Source organism: Brienomyrus brachyistius, chromosome 19 (assembly GCF_023856365.1).
Source record: "Brienomyrus brachyistius isolate T26 chromosome 19, BBRACH_0.4, whole genome shotgun sequence".
Taxonomy (NCBI): Eukaryota; Metazoa; Chordata; class Actinopteri; order Osteoglossiformes; family Mormyridae; genus Brienomyrus; species Brienomyrus brachyistius.
In genome coordinates this window covers 5,662,957-5,676,319 of record NC_064551.1, presented here as the reverse complement: position 1 = coordinate 5,676,319, position 13,363 = coordinate 5,662,957, and positions in this window count along the sequence as shown.

Here is a 13,363-nt window from a genome sequence, read left to right as displayed (position 1 = left end):
GACTCTGCAGTTTAGATTTTCCTCTGGGTTGGTTGCGCATCTACATTCCACAGTCTTCACCAAGGAAAACTGCTGCATTTTTAATTGTTTTTTTTTTTACGGTCAGGAGGGACCTGGAAGGGCAGAAAGGCACCAGGGCCACAGTCCTTGATGCTGTGGAGGCGCTGTCCCCCTTTATGTAGCACAGTGCTTTAGCACCATTTTAGCATAGCTGTGCCGGGTATTTGGTGGTCTTGATTGCTGGAGTGTTTGGTTCAGGTGAGCTGGGACTGTCTGGGGGTTCCCAAGGACTGGGTTGAGAAACACTGGTTTAGCACTCAGCAGTAAAAAGGTTATATATATACAGTGGCTGAATATCTACAGCAAAGCAATAAATATTCAAACGTGCCTGGGTACTACAGCACAATGCAAGTAATATGGCTTAGTTTTGCAACAACAGCAACCGCCCAAACTGCTGTCTGAGGGGGGTCATCGCCACAGGGCCGCTCCAGGCTCTTCCTGTCGTCCTGCCCCCTGAGAGCCTGGGCAGAGCTGGACATCCTTCTCCGTTTATTCTGCCTGCGTGTTTGTCTTCCCTGCGAGCACGGGCCTGCACGCCGATGGCCCTTCAGTAAGCCAATCTAAAAGCGGTCAACTGTGGGCAGATTCTTACCTGTCTGGCCTGCTAATATCCCAGCTCAGAAGCACGTCCATCAAACTTCCCAGACTGATCTAAAGTCATGCTTTCCTCAGGTCTGGATGAGGGCATGCAAGTGGTTGGCTACCTCCATGCTCCCGATTGGCCACCAGTACAGCGGAGAACCACTTGTAAAGGCCAAACTCCACTCCCCCTCCGACTCTCTGCATTCTCACCCAAATCCCCTGAGGAATTCTAGGCATCTCTGCTCATAACGGAGGCTGTCTGCTCTCTGGAGGACAGCCGCAGACGAGGCAAAGGGGGACTGAGCCTGTCCTTTCTCCAGTTCCATCCCTCTGCCCCACCATCGACGTGAAAACACCCTGCTTTACCCAGTAGACTCTGGTGCTCCATCTCAGTGACTGCAGCGTCCCAGAAACTCATCCCGAGGCGACACACGGAATGTCGAGTTATCCTCACCCGCCTGCTGGACTGACCCCCCTTGGATGACACCCCCCCTCCCCCCGCGAGCATGCAGAGTTCTTCCCTCTGTGAAGACGACGTTTGGCTTTTGGCTTCAGGTTAAAGTTACATCAAATTCCTGCTTTAAATATTTAATCAGCCATGCCATTGAAAAGGAGAAATTCACACTTGCATTTCCATCCCTCTGGAAAAATACTTTTTTGCTTAACCTAGATGTACAAAAATTTAAATAAGTTTTAAATTAGGAGATTAGGAATTATAGGATTAGGAATTGTCCTTCCCTCTATCCATCCATCTTTTAACTAATTAGAGTTAAGGGGGGGCTGGAGTGGGAGGCCAGTTCAAGGCAGGAATTGCTACTCTGACAATTGCTTTGCAACTGCTTTTCCCTCAGTTTAGTGGACAAAGGGCATGTGACATGCAGACTCATAGTCAAAAATTAGTGTCATGGGGGTCCAGCAATCATATTGATAGACACTTCAGATTTGTTTTTGCCATTTGCACAAATGCAATGCCTCTCTTTACCCTCCTCAGTTTGGTCTCCATGAGACACACAGGTGAGTGAGACCAAGCTCGGGGGTCACGGCGCAGACATGTGACTCACAGCAGTGACCTTCCAGTCACAGGCACAGAGGTTGAGCCGCTCACCAGCTCTCGGCTGATTGTGCCCACTGAGTGGGGTCACCTTCGCAGATTTCGCTATGATAGTGGTGACTGAAGCATGTGCCTGATTGGTAGCAAACATTTCGGGGGGGGAGGGTTCAGACACATTATTTTACTTTGTGCTTTTGTGCCTGGTGCGGTGCAGGTGATGTGGAGTCGCACAAACTTTTATGCACATTCTGTTTCCTCACAGCGAACACCTGAACGAGCGCGCAAACTACCTTTAGCGGAAATCACAGCAAAGCGGCCAAAGCCACCATAAAAGTACTCTGTCCGCGTCGGTCCATAGTGCTCTCTCTCTCTGAGAGGGGAAGTGGGGGGGCGGGGGGGCCAGGCGTGGTCCTGTCCGGTTGTGGCCGTTGGCTGGCATTGAGTCACGCTCGGCCGGATCCATTGTTAACCCGTTTGCTGGTTCTGTCCACCGCTGGCCCTCACACTGAAAAACAGCAGTGCTGACACCCCCCAAAAAATGTGCCTGTTTAGCAAAACCCTGTGCACACCCCCGACTCATATACAAGAGAACTAGGATAAAACAGAATGGTTAAATTAAAAGTGGACATACATCAATAAGAATAAAGAAAAATAAAGCTTGAACAGAATGCTGCATCCAATCCCGTAACATTTTATTCCAGGAAGCAGACGCTAAGATAAAGTAGATATTACATTTACAGCGTTTCTTAGCTATTATATTCAAACGAAATGCAGTCTCAACTGGCACAGAAAAAAACAACAGAATTATATAACAGAGATGTCATGCTTATGGGTGGTGCAGTGGCCAGGGGACCAGATTCCTTCAAGGTCCTCCAGTGAGTTAGGGTTCCTGAGTGGTGTGTGCCTGCCCTGCGATGGGTTGGCAACCTGGGTTATTCCCTGCCTCTCTTCTGCAATTGGCTGTGAGCGCTGTGACCCCGTGTACTTCAAGCAGTTCTGGGAGATGGATGGACTTCTGTCAGCTAGGCTGTTGTAGCAAATGTCTTAAAAATAATATCACTGTAAAACAATTAATTGCAAAGCCATATATAACATCAGAACCAGAGAGCCTTTTCTCTTTTATAGTCAATATTTCTGCTATTAAAAACCCACAACTCAGTTTAGATTACTTATATTATACTGCTACAAAGGCAACTCATTTAAAATTAATTACATTTTTATCGTTATGAAATGTAAAGTGTGGTTGAGTGTCTCCGGATCTATTATTGATGTGTTACAATGCGTAATATCTTGGATGGATGGAAGCTCATATGTATTCATATATATATATATATATATATATACATATATATTGCTTCAACAGATGTTAACTTACAGACTGATTAAATAAACAGTACTGACAGTCGAAGTGATACATAAACTTGTTTAATCTCCTAGATTTTCAGGAGAGGAGCCATGGGGGTTGGTACACCGACTGGGGTACTGCTTCATGGGATACTGGTGGGGGGGGGTGATGGTTCATGGTGGTGTCTGTGTGAGAGTCTATGACTCCCCAGTACAGCCTGCTGCAGAGACAATAACAGAGAATTCAGTCAGGAGGACATATGGGCAGCGGGGGGGAGGCAGTGAGTCGGGCCTTTCGGAGAGAGAGAGACGGCAGTTGATGGGGTCACTGGTAGACCAGTCCAGCAGGGCTCCAGCATGCTACTCAGCAGAAGGTTCAGACGGCCGCCGTCTGGCCAGCGCTCTGCAGTGTGAGGGCTGATGGAGGAGGATCAGGAGGTAGAGTGAGTCTCCAAAGCAGAGTGACCATGAATAACGCACCCCCCCCCCAGTTCTCCTGAGTGTGGCCATGGCAGGTCTATTCTGGGACTGCCCGAGGAGTGCAGCCTCACACTTAGGCGAGCAGATTATAGCCAGGCCCACACTGCTGCAGGAACAGAGGGATCGATGGGAAATAAGAGCCCGCCTGCAGTTCCTTTTCCTGCCAGCTGGTGGGGGAATGAACAAGGTTTCTGGTCCCACACACCAGCCGTGGCTCGGTCAGTTCTCCTTTGTGGCCTGAGGCGTCTCCTCGCAACGCAGACACGTGCCAAGCGTGGCGTCTCCGTTAAACCTTAGCAAGTCAAAATCTGTCCTGCAACAACGTCGTTTCCATAATGGGTTCATTGTTTTACTTACCTGATGCCCAAAAAGGATCCTGCAAAGAGCTGTGACCACACACCTCGTCAACAGGACAGTGCAGAGGAAGTATTAGCGGTCACCTTTGACAGGGTTGGTTCCCTGTGGGCGAGCTGTACGGTATGTGTGTGCTGGGTAAGACTGCCAGTGCCGGGTGGTGCGTCGCTCAGTGGTTTAGGCTTCTGCGCCAGTGACAGGAAGGTTGCTAGTTTGAGCCTCAGTGGTATAGTCACATCTTCCCCCCCCCCCCCCCCGCCTTCCGAAATGCTCCAGAGGTCCCACATAAACAGCATGAACACTCAGCCCACCTGAGCCGCAGGCTTCACCTTCAGCTGTAGACATGTGTCTCAGAGGAGAGCATGATGGGATATGTGAAAAGAAACATTCCAATGTGCTTGTACTTATGCAAACAGAAAATAAAGCATCTATTAGTTTTTGTACTAAACACTCCGGGGGATAAACTCCAGACCCTGTGCTGGATACGCGGATGGAAGCTTGATGGGTGGATGGATGGATGGATGGATGGATGGAATTAATGGGTGAAAAATATAGTAAGTGTGACAGTATAACATACTCTCTGCATTTTCCTCCTGTAGGTGTAGGACAGTGTCCAACCTGAAAGCACAACAGGCTAGAGATTAATCATACATGTGTACATCACAGTCATACTTCCTAGGTGGCACAGGGTGTAAATGTACAGATAGATAATGCTGCTATCCAATATCGGGTGGTACTTACGGATAACGACTTACTCACAGGGGAAACGCTGTTCATTGTGTGCCAGAACCGATGACACGTGATGTTTCAAAACTTCTGTAGTTTGTTATTGTGCTAACATTTGTCTTATCGTAACAGTAGTGATTGTTTGGTTTGAAGGAAGGCGAAGGCAGCGAGTGTTTATATCCGTCTATCATGTTTTCCACATTGGAGTCTGTGTGTAACAAAAGCTTGTTTGATAAGGACAAGCTTGGCACGGGACGTGGAGTCACGGAGAGAGACGGGCCACTGATCGCGAAAAGGCCTTGTTCAGGCAAGCGCGACAGCCAATGGGAGAAGCCCAATTGGTGGGGGTGGGGTCAAACCTCAGAGATCTGCCACCCGCACTGTGACCTCTGACCTTTTGCAGAACATGGGACCTCTGAAATGTGTAAGCAATCATTTTTTGTAATACCTCCTGCATTTCATTATCTTTACACTGGCACCTGGCAAAGAATCTGTTCCTGTAGAGTGTGCGATTCCCCCTGTGGAGTCTCTCTGTTTGAAAGCAGCCGTCAGCAACTGGGCATCGCAGTAATCCTCAGACTTACAGCATGACACAGGCCTCCCTACACACCACAGAAGACGTCAAGCAGGACAGGCACGGGCAACCTGCCACCGGGGCTTGGGGGGGGAGTGGTTTAAATATGCTCTCAGGAAGTTATGCTGTTGGCATAGGGAGATATTAGCTTTTTATGTTGATAACACTGGCAACTTAGCAAGTCATTATAAGAATAGTTTGCCTAGGAACAGAGGTGGATAGTTCAGGACCATAAAGTAAAGATCCAGACCAAGATTTTGTTTCAACTAAACTCAACTGGTTGGTTGAAACAAATTCTTGGTCTGGATCTTTACTCTCCTGCAGTGTGTTACTGACTGCCCAGGGTTGGTTCCCGCCTGAGCCCCCTGTTCCTGGGATAGGCTCCGGTCCCCCCCCCGCGCGACCCCAGCTGGGATTAAGCAGTTACGGTGATGGATGTATGGATGTATGGATGGATTTTTACTTTTGGACCTGCACTATCTACCCCTGGGAAGAGAACAGGCCTGAACTCCCCTCCCTTGTGAAGGATTGGAAAGTTCCTGAAAGCAGCCGCTGGTCTGGTCTATAGGGGGCGCTGCACCCAACAGGCCGAATGTTACTTTGATGAACAACTGTCATGCCAAGCACGTCATCAGCCCGGGAGCATCCTTGGGGGCTGGGCGACAGCGCTGCCCTGTTGCCATCCTCCCACCATTTGATATTAGGTAAGCATCTCCCCATAGTTACATCGGTCCTGTGTTTGACGTAGCTTTGCCATGGGAGAAATTCTTATAATTAGTTTCTACACTCTACAGGGTTCCTCAGACAAACGTATAAAATCTATCAGGTTAAAGACATTCAAATCCATCCCTGCCCCCCCCCCCTTTATCCTGCACCACAGCCTGTGGAGCCCAGAGGCCCTCACATCTAATAAGACAGAAGCTTCCAATAATCCTCCTTCATTTCCATTCCAACTTGGATGGAAAAAGGCAGGGCAGCAGCAGCAATGGCTCCACATGCATGGAGTAGAGAAGCAGACAACTTAGGAGGTTTGTTTATTTAGCCAATGAACAAAGCTTTACACCGCAAACAGTTTTTGGAGGGGGGTGGTGGAAGACCCTCTATATGCAAAGGAGTAATTTGGGGGGGGGGGTTGTCTTCCTGGAGGGGATGGAGAGGTGCCACAAGCAAACAGCATATTGAAACCTGAGAACATATGATGCACACACCACCAACCTGAAGTGCAGCATTAAGGCTGCTGCAGTGAAACGATCTTTTACAGCTGTGTTTCCCAATCCAGTCCTTGGGGTGGACTGTCGCAGGGAGCTGGGAGGCAGCAAAAACACGGACCGTCTGTGGGTTCCCAAGGACTGGGTTGGGAAATAGTGTTTACAGAATGAACAGATGAAGCAGTATCATCCTCTCAGGTGGTCGTGCCTTTCTGCATACTCTGTGTCGTCTCACAAGTGAGTATTGTCCATGTTTAAAAACAGATTCTGAAAAATGTTCGGCAGTAAGACTTCTTTGAATATTACGGCTACCATTCTGCATGCTCCTTGTTTTGCTCTATCCTTTCCGCATCCATTTGTAGGAATTAATCTGAAAGCAAAGCACAAACTCCAGTGGAGGCACTTTTTGTCTAATCTCACTTGTTGGGAATCAAAACAATTTGCACATTATGCCTGCAGATTCCTAATCTGAAAATAGTTTTTGTAGTTCTTGCATATTGCGTGACAGTATTATCAGTTTTCGAAATACATATGCACAACAGTCTAGTTTCACCTATTGTTAGTGATAAAATCAAACAGAAAAAAATATAATTTGGCTCAACAAATGGAACCTGTTTTTAAATAAAATAACTGTGCTACATTAACAGTCCTGAAATGCGTCCACGCCTCTTGAAATAATATCCACGATCATTTTGATTGCCTTGAGAAAACTCAGCTGTGGAAATAAAAATTGAACTGAAATGTTTTTGCAAAGCATTGTGGGCCGACTCTGCCATGGAAAAACACATTTTTGCATGGTCGCGCCTCAAAATCCGAAGAGTTAAGCTGCTGTTGCCATGAGGTGGGGATCTTTTGGACGGTATTCTTCTCAGCATACCCGATTTTCTACAATGACCCACGTGAGAAATGATCAAAGACCTCTCGGTGTAGCATATGACTGCAGCCCCCAGGGTGGTGTATCTCCAAGCCTCAAATCATTCATATTGGAATGTTACAAGGGCAATGCAGTCATCTCTCTCCTCTATGCTCATAACATGCCAGGACTAAACTGCGATTGATGTTTCAGGTGGAATTACTGTAGTGGTCTTTCAGAAAGTCCTGGGTCTTGGAGGAAGACCTGTGGTCATTGCATGCCTCACAGTAGGAAATGGTTGCTTGCCTCTGTGTTCTGATCACATCCAGACCCGCCAGACCATATGAGCTCCTCAGCCCCCCCTCGGACTCACGCAGAACTGCGTGGGAGACAAGAGTAGGGTGCGAGCATCATCCTGCTAATTAGTCTCCCTGGATTTCTCTTCTATTTCTTGCAGATGGCAGGGGTGAGCCGCAACGTGAAAACAAAGATGTTCAGTTCCACGCTGTTGTCCCTGTTTCCCATCGTGTTTCCTCAGTGTGGCAGGAAAACTCCTTTTTGCCATCGGAAATTAATTCCTCCTGATTTTGAACAGGGACCAAAGCAGGCACTAGGACTCTTACATACAGCTCTTGCGGACTTTCCACTTTGATGGGAATCGGGAGCAGCCTGGTCCTTGTGCAGGGCCAGACACTGAGGGGTAAAAACTGCACCTTATCTGCTGTGTACAGCCAAATAAAGACCGAAAGACCCCTTTTGCTTGTCATCCGTCTTGCCGTCCATCCATCTGCCCAAATTCTACCCGTTTGCCCATTACAGGGTCACAGAGAGTAGGAATGTAGGAAGCAAGGGGCACCAGAGCAGACGACGTGCCTTGGCTGAGATACCTGTCCATCCCAGGGCACACAAAATCACCCATAAAGGTCCATTCAAGAATCAAAAATTGTATTTGTCGTCGTATGGAACAACGAGATTAAGCAGTGTCTCTCAACAGCGTAAAACAGTATCGATAAATAAAATATGGGGGGGGGGGGATTATAAAAACAGTATAAATATGTCTGCACAGTAATTAACAACAGATTCTAGGAAATGCAAGTCAAAGGGTGCTTACCAACATCTGTAAGTGACCATTCTTGTGCTCTCTCATACCCATTTGACGTTATCTTCCATTGCCAAACTACAGTTCCAATATTCACAAACAGAGGTACTGAGGACGGTAAAAATGCCAAGAAGAAATGTTCTTCTTGCCCCGCCCCCAATATCAAAGATGCAGCGGTTGCATCCTCACCAGACGAGACCAATCCCATGATCCACTGCGTCCCAAGTTTGTTCCCGGGAAGCAAGTTAGCAAGAACACGTTTCCCAGGAACGCAGGTATCTTCGCATTCTTGGTATCGATAAACATCCGAAGACACCAATTTGTTTTTTTTTTTGTTTTTTTTACAGAAAGTGGAGTACGGTGAGAAACCCTGCACTGCGCTGGGCCACCTGTCTACATGTATATGGTAGTGAAAGTTATGAGGGTACATTTAGTATTATTATTTGTCTTCAAACTCATTTGAAGGGGCAAATCTATACAGAAAATGAACCAATCTCTCTCTTAGACACATGCAGTTATGTAGACATCTACATTAATTTCTTGTTCTTATTTAGCAAATGCTTCTGTCCAAAGCAACATACAAGTGAGGTAAATATCACATTACAACTATACGTGCTGTCGAGGAGTCAACTATGCACAAGTGCAGCTAGGCTGAGCTTCTGATGTACACCTGGGCACAAGTGTAAGCAGGATTGCGGCAAAAGCTACACAGCACCATGCAGCAAAGTAAGAACTGAGTAAGACTACTCAAAGAGTAAAAGTGCAACATAAGGGATATTTAGGGAATATAGAGAGGCATAAGGCAGCAGCTGACAGATCTATAAATTGTGTATTGTCCTTGTTCAAAACCAGAAATTGCGGAGAGCCTGCTGTGAAACGTCAGTCCTGGAAATAGCCCAGCAGTAAGACATGTAAGCAGTAAGGGTGCCTATATAAAAATCATCAAATACTTTAAAGGGAAAAGATAGATGTGTGTGCAGCACAGGGTCATCTTATTCTCAGTGGTCAGGCAGCAGCTGAAATATGAATAGTGATGTCAGGATCTGAACCAGCAGTTCTGGGCTCTTCGGAATAAGTGCAAATATCTAAGACTGAAACTTATCGCAGCCCAGAGGGAAATCTTGTGATGAAATCAGAAAACAAGATTAATGAGGAAATATGATAAAATATGTAGGAGAAAAGCAATAAGTATTTTCCAATGCATAATCTTTTGGGAATTAAATCTAATACTAATTTGCAACAGTTTTATGCTCAGTAGCCATTTGATATTAGATTAGGAAAAAATAATTAAAATAGGCTTTTAACTTCAGAGATTATACATATTCATTTAGGACAGCAGTTGAGTGATTAACGAACTGAACTCTGGGTTTTATTCTTGGGATTTGCAGTGTTCTTACTTTTTGTAAATGCGGCTTCTAAACTTTTAATTAAATTTTACATTTTAAAGAAAGGTATATAATTGTGAATTATTTGTTGGTCGCACTTTTTTTCTATTATGCACTAAATGTCATACCTGTCTTACGTTTATAGGTATAAGGTAAGCAATAATGGAGCCATTGTAATTTAAGAACAGTGTCACATGACCCCAGGCAGGCATGTGACTGACTTCTCATTGTTCGTTTCTTGTTCATTGTACCGATAAAGAACAGGGGGCTGTTATACTCAAAATTTCTAAAGTTGGTCCTGTCACATCGGTGATGAGCGATGCAGCCCCGGCTGCTCATTTTGCTGACAGTTCAGTCCTGGGTCAAGAGCCCGTCTGCTGATAAACCGTAATTTCCGGCTTGCAGCCGCGATAAGCAATGGTGCCAGAAATGCGCTCCGGGCGCAGCCCCGCACACCCGACCGAGTCCCCGCCGCTCAGGACGCAGAGGTGGCCTGGAACAGACTCCGGAGCCGGCAGTATTCTCGCCTGCCCCCGGAATTGCATTAGCAGCCCGGTTTCTACCCATGGCGAGGGTGAGCTGCAGGTCTTCTGTGAGTATTGAGCATGTGAGAGAAATGGGACAGATGGGCCGTGTCTGACGTCGCGGACTCTTTACTCCGCCGATACACGGCCCCTTATCTGTCCCCATTAGCAGCCAGGCAGCCCTTTTTCCGTGGATTACTTACGTCTTTGTGGTCCCTGATTGATGGCCAATCACCTGTGCTGGTGCCGGTGAGATAATCCATTCCAGTCATGGCGGGGGAGCCAATCAGCCCCTCCTGCACTACGTCACATCTAATTACTTAGAGGATGATGCTATCTGACGTAATTTACATGGCTCGCAATTAAAACGGTGAACTCGATCCTGGAAGCTGAACCGGAAACCATTTGTTCATGAGTCTGGTCTTTTTGTCATTCATGCAGGTTTGAGTAGATAGTCCAAAAATTGTTTGTCCGGTTTGCAATAAAACTTAAGTATTTCTACCAGCATAACTAACATATAAACAATGATAGCAAGTCCTACTCCTTTTGTAATACATCTTAAATAGTACATGAAATGTTTACAGTTGCTATTGTTATTGAGTATTAAACTAATGTTTTTAAACACGTATCTATGCAGGTATTTTTATTTCAAAATTTGTATAGTAGACCATGCATATGACACAGATTTATATTACATGCGTGGCCCATCTCTCTCACACTGGGCTGAATCAGAAACCACAGCAGGAAACCATAATACCAGAGTGCTCTGCCGCTTCCTGTTTCGGGTGATCTTATCTCTGCTTTAGGCTCCGTGAATAGTGAACTCCTGACTTAACATTATTTTCTTCATAAACATATAGAGGAATGTCAGACTTCTCTAATATGGAAATTCGATTTTTAAAAATGGGCTGCGTTGATATGCAAGCAGATCCCAGAGTTTGAAATAAAATATACAATATAGTTCTCAGAGCAGTGGAACCGGTATGAGTTGCAAAATTAGGAATGACTCAAGTAGATTATTTTTGGCAAAGCGATGTGTTTAACCACATGGCAGTTTGAGAGGATCGTGTGAGTGCCTGCATATTTCACCTGTGTATCCTGTCTGCAATATTTCTTGTGCCTTGGCCTGAAACTATGAACATTTGACTGCGACAGCTGGATTGCTGCAAAGCCCCTTGTTATTTTCTTTCTGTATTTGATGGGAAACTACTGTGGCCACTTTCCTCAGATTTCTGATTACAAATTAGAATCTTATCACATTCCAGAAACACTCATCCTGTGCTCCCATACACCGTTGCCTTGGGAACTGACCAAGTAATGTGAAACACGATTCCTTTTGCTGTTCGCTGTCAGTTAAGCATGTGGCAGTTTCGTTTTCATTGCTGTTTATATACACGACTAAATACTTGGAGGCTAAAACTAGTTTATTTTAAGAGCTGTATGTTTCGTATAGCTTATAATAAACATGCATTTATTTTACTTTGTCAGTTATAGAACATGGCAGAAATATCAGCATAGCAGTAAATAAACTGTCTAGTATTCTGTCTTTGCCTTTTGTCTAACAAGGCCTCCTGGAAAACATTCCACTAACTGACAGATGCATTTACATTGTGGCTATACTTAGACAACCATTTTTTTTTCAGTGACCTGGAAATTTACTGTTGTTTACATGTGGGTACGTATACTAATAAATGGTATGGAAGATGGATGGATGGATATATTATGATTTTGGTTAAGCAGCTCAAGAAAATATGCAACAGCCAGGTATCTGGACTAGTGGCCTTCAGATAATATCCCCCTACCTGCTTCCCTGATGCATCATGTAACCAGGGTTGCCAAATCTGGCGTGACACTTGTGCTTTCAGACTCTCACGCAACACATCTTTTGGCAAATCTATATTTTTCCATTATATATCAAAAATTAGCAATATTAAAAGCATTGGGGTAGTTTGCAAACCCTACAGGCTATTTACAAGGTAATGAAACTGTTACATACATGTAAATATGTGTACAGACTTCTCTCGAATTGAAAATCTCGCGCCAGGCAGCTGACCAAAGTTGGCCACCCTGTGTAACATGCAGCTTGACCTCTGATGAATTTCCCACCTGCCAGCAATGTCCACTGACTCACAGCGTGTCATAAAATTACCAAGCAGTTGGTTTTCAGAATGAGTGTGATTTTCTTATTGTCAGCAAACCTCAAAATATATGTGTGGGAGTTTTACAGGCTTTAGCGATAATGTTGTGGTTGTTACTCTCTTAGAGCCAAATCAGGAGTCAGGAGCTGTTTGTGTAGAATTCCAAAGTCAGTCTTTTATTGTATCCATGTGGATTACATCCAAGACTGGACACTCTGCAGCGTGTCCCATCGTGAATTATACTGATTCTTATACACTTTTGATTTCTCTTATCAAGATATTCATCCACAGGATCATCTCTCCTGGGCTAGTTGCCTCCATTGTTTTTTCCTTACAAGGTTCAAGTACTCCACACCCCTGTGTGTCTCCATCATTACTTCCTGTCTTTTGGGCTCCAATTACTTCCCCTGCCCAATATGATCGGGCTGCCAATCATTTTTTGGTCGAACCTTCTAGAAATAACATAAATGAGGCAGTATTCCTTGTATAGTTACGGCAAGAAACCCAGAATTGTCCAAGGACACTTTAGTGGGAAAGCACAACTCTTCCCAGGTTTCATTGATAAACAGTAAGAGAGTCTGACGGTTTCAGCTGGCCAAGTGATGCTTTGCCACAGATCTAATTTAGCCTTCAGCGTAACGATAAGCTGCAGAATTGAATAAGGTGCATATTCATACAACCAAGGCTAACAAAAAGGACAGATACAGAAACTTCGAGGCTAACATTAGGTACAGATACATACTTATTTTGGTTACATCATGCAGTAGTAATTGGTCTGCATTTGCTAAAGGTTACAAGGTCACACTTTATGCAGTTACATTGACATCTTAATAATGTCCTCATGATTACATTCTCGATGTGTTATGCAGCGCTAAATAATATTCCATAATAACAGAACATCTGCAGCCAAGTACGATAGTTCCTATTAAGGAGCTCAATGCAACAGTTCAATGGATCACTGGTCATTTCAGGCAATCAATTTAAC